The sequence below is a fragment of the Malania oleifera genome, chromosome 10 (assembly GCF_029873635.1).
Source record: "Malania oleifera isolate guangnan ecotype guangnan chromosome 10, ASM2987363v1, whole genome shotgun sequence".
NCBI classification, from domain to species: Eukaryota; Viridiplantae; Streptophyta; class Magnoliopsida; order Santalales; family Ximeniaceae; genus Malania; species Malania oleifera.
The window spans coordinates 85,656,466-85,660,564 of NC_080426.1; the positions used below are offsets into that span (position 1 = coordinate 85,656,466).

The window sequence follows — 4,099 nt, forward strand, 5'->3', positions numbered from 1 at the left end:
AAATATGAAAGAATGAGAGAGAGTATAAGCTCAACAATGAGATGTATAATGCTCATAATAATGAATATTCAATCTATCTTCAAGTTGTAATGACTTTGCAAATGATGTAGATGAACTTAATGATCTCTTTTTATAATGATAAAAACAAGTGTATAAGAGAAAGAGATTGAATGTATGCTTTGAGTATGTGAAAATATATGAAATGAGAGCACACAAATTTTAGAGAGAATTTCTAGCTAATCAAGGTGCTAATCAAGCTTTGGAATGGACTATATATAGAAATCCTAAAAATTATAACCGTTAGGGACATGATGGTAATTTTAGAAAAGTTTAATTACGAAAATAATTGTGTTTAGTGCTAAAATTACCGAGCAACCCGATAAGGTCGAACGATAGGCAAAGGTATCAGTCGATTAACTAAAGGAAAAAAATTGGCTTCCCAATAGGGTTGGTCAACCGAGCAAGCCATCGGTCGGCTGACCATGGTGTATTTTTTCAAATTTCCTCTAAGGCTTGGTCTGCTAGGTAAAGGGCTAGTCTACTGAGCCAAAGGCAATTTCCAAGCCTTCGTGGGATCGGTCGGCTGAGCAATTATCGAGTCGGCAGAGAAAAATTGATTTTCAAGCCTTACTAGGTTTGGTCAACTAAGGAATATTAGGAGAAAAATTTTTCGATCGGCTAAACTTGAGCAAGATTACAATTTTGACCTTAAGGCATAGTTGGTCGACTGAGCTAGTTTTAAGCGTGAAGGGTTTGGTCAACTGTGGTTAGTAAAAACCTAAAATTTTGCCCTGAAATTAACTTTAAGATTTTCAACCCTATGTGTATGAGTATGGCATTTTAGTTAAAGGGGTTTTTATGAAAAGTTTTTGGACCTAAGGTCAATCCATGGTATTTGTTAAGCTTTCAATCCCATCATGCATGAAGTGCATTATTACAGACAAATACTTAAATGCATTACGATACATTCATAAAATATCTTCATTCTTTTTTGCTTTTCTAATTTCCATCATATAGTGAGTTTTGAGATTCTTACGGCTTTGATTGTATCCTAACACTACTTACCTTCTAAGAGAAATATATTTTCAAGCACTAGATGCACAAGTAAGATACTGATGAGTCCCTAACATGTATGATTTTAGACCCTCAATTACCTTTGTTTATTCTCTTTTTTCTTGTAGGTAACCCTTTGTTAACATAGTTCGGAGTTATGCAAGGTTTGTTGGTGTTTTAGGGAAAATATGTCAAAAACCATAGAGTTAGGCATTATGAGAAGCCAAGGGAATATTTGGGACCCTTAAAGCTCAAGTTAGATGTTTAGTCAAGTCTCTAAATCTTGAGTGCATTCAAGGAAGAAAGATCACCATGTGGAGCGACAAGCTACCAATAGGGGCGACCAAAGAAACAGATGCAGACTCCAAGGTTCAAGCCTGAAATAGAATAACTACAAGGTTCGACCAAGTCCTCGGCACAGTGACACTATGGGGAAACTAGGTCCAGAAGACTGAAGTTGACTGAAGACAAAACTACCGAGAGTCTCGACCAAATGCTTGACCAAAGAGACCATTACTGGCGACAGAATCGAGTTCCTGAGATTTCTTGAAACTCGAGATCCTATAAGTCTCGACCATCTACTCAACCAACCAGACCTGATTGTGCGACTATGTCATGAAGAGCTAAATTCAAATTTCTGCTTTCCTAGAAGCTCTGACTAGGGTGCAATCGAGGAAGAACATGGATGCGACCTAGTCGAAACTGACAATCTGCGTCACAAGATACTTGTAGAAGTTGCCATTTTTGAATCCCAAATCTTGTAAACCCTAGTTTGTATAAGTAATAGCTACGAACTTGTTCTCTGGGTAGCTTATTTTGGGTTAGTGATAGACCTAAAACGCCATTGAGAACCAGTGCAGATTAGATTTACATGCTTTTTTTTTTTTACATTCTTGCTCTGGTTTTCTTTGTGTATGAGTGATCATTAGTGACAGACGATTTGTTTTGCAATAAAAAAACCATCTTTACATGCTTTATCTTTACTACTTTCCTTTACTGCTCGATTTACATACGTTCTTTTAAAACTCTGATTGTGATAAACACTTAGTAGATAGGATAGCACTTCTACAGCTTCAGTCAGGTATATGAAGTAGGCTACAGTCTCTTATAGAGGTTCTCATGATCGTTGTGATAGAGTATACTTTGGTTCCCGACCGTGCTCCAGACAGTTGGTGTACCCTTGCTACCTTATGCCATCGAATGGCTCCTTGGGCCATTTAGCCGACTCTCGGTTAGATTAATACGGTAAACTGACAGAACTTAGATTACGCACATGACATCCTAAGTTTGATTCATGATTGAGCACTGCTTTTTAGGAGTAAGGTTAGTATAGATTTTATTCGCTTTCCAATAGATTGTTAGAAAACACCTTGAAAAATACCATCTTTTAACTTTTCTTTCACACAAGGCTACAATAAACTGATTTGGAAGTGGTTTGATAACTACACTTTAAGTCCCTGAGGATCGACACCCAACTTTCCCCACTTTTTACGGAACTTGGGATTAGTTAGGTTTTATAAATATTTTTTTTCGTAGTTAAGGACCCAAGCCTTCGCAAGCCTACCAAATTTTGGCACTGGTGCTGGGGACTTAGCTATGATAGCCAACTTATATTTTAGAGCATTGTTTCTTTGTTTTTATTTATTTTCTTTTTATTTTTGTTTGTTGAGCCTGAAGTCTTGAATTTCTGTACTTAAATTGTGTATGTTTGGTTTGCATTCTTTGGAGCGAGAGATAGTTTCCCTAGATCCCAAGATTGAGTAAACCCATAGGTTTTCTAGGAAACCTACCTCTAATCCTGAGTTTGTAGAGTTGTTTGAACTTAATGTAATCGCCGAATGTCCACTGGTTCTTGCTAAACAAATCCCGCAACCCCAAGCTCCTCACCTACCTATAGTGGGAGAGCAACCACTTAGGCCTTTTAGGGACTACTTTGTACCTAATTTATACACCTCGCCATATTGCATCCGATTCCTGGATGTCCAGGCAGCACAATTCAAGATCAAAACTTCCATCATCTCAATGCTGCCCACTTTTTATGGGAACTCCACTAAAAATCCTTACCAACATCTATATGAATTCTTGGAAATTTGTTCCACCATCCGTATCCCAAATTTTAGTGATGATGCTCTTCATCGTAGGCTCTTTTTGTTCTTTATGAAGGATAAGGCCAAATATTGGCTAATGTCCTTAGAGTTGAACTCGGTGGCCAACTGGGCTACCATGCAACATGAGTTCCTAAAAAAGTACTTCCTAATTAGGAAGACAAACCAGCTTTAGAGAGCCATTACTAGCTTTTCACAGATGGATGTGGAACTCTTTTTCGAGATATGTGAGTGTTTTAGGGACTTGCTCTGTAAATGCCCACATCATTAGATCCCCAGGAAGCAATTAGTTCAGAACTTCTATGAATGGTTAGCTACGAGAGATAGGTCGATGGTCGATGCATCGTGCGGAGGTACTTTCCTCACAAAGAACGAGAATGAAGCTTGGGTTCTCTTTGAGAACCCACCTGAGAATTCTCAACACCACACTGCTGATGCTCGTAGACCCCCCAACCCATCCACCTCCAAACCTAAGGGAGTTTATAAGTTGACCATAGACCATGACCTAGCACCTACCCTAGCTACACACCATATCTAATAAGCTAGATCAATGCTTGTCCTTAAGATAGCAATAACAGCCAAAGGCCTATGAAGAAGTGTGTGTGATTTGTTTCTGCCCCTTCCATTCTAACTACAATTGCCCACATGCACCATCCTAACTTGAGCTTATGCAGGAAGAAGTTAACTTGACCCATAATTGGTACAATAGGCCATCAAACGACCCCTACTCTAATACATACAACCCTGGGTGGAGACAGCATCCTAACTTCTCCTGAAGGGCACAAGCTCCGGGTTTTCAATCCCAAAGGCCTCCACAAGTCTTTGTTGCTTAACCTCCTTGCACATATAATAACTCTCAGAATCATCCCACGCTTGCCCCCAGGCCTTCATCATTTCAGCAACCACCTCCTCCTCAGCCTAAGTACGATACCTTTCAAGAG

General features: G+C 39.0%; 1 non-coding gene across 1 annotated transcript; it reads right to left on the reverse strand.

Moving 5' to 3' along the window:
• Positions 1 to 3,325: 3,325 nt before the first annotated feature.
• Positions 3,326 to 3,431, reverse strand: LOC131167197 (small nucleolar RNA R71). The gene has a single exon (XR_009140053.1). It is a non-coding gene; the product is annotated as a small nucleolar RNA R71 (small nucleolar RNA).
• Between the last annotated feature and the right edge of the window lie 668 nt (positions 3,432 to 4,099).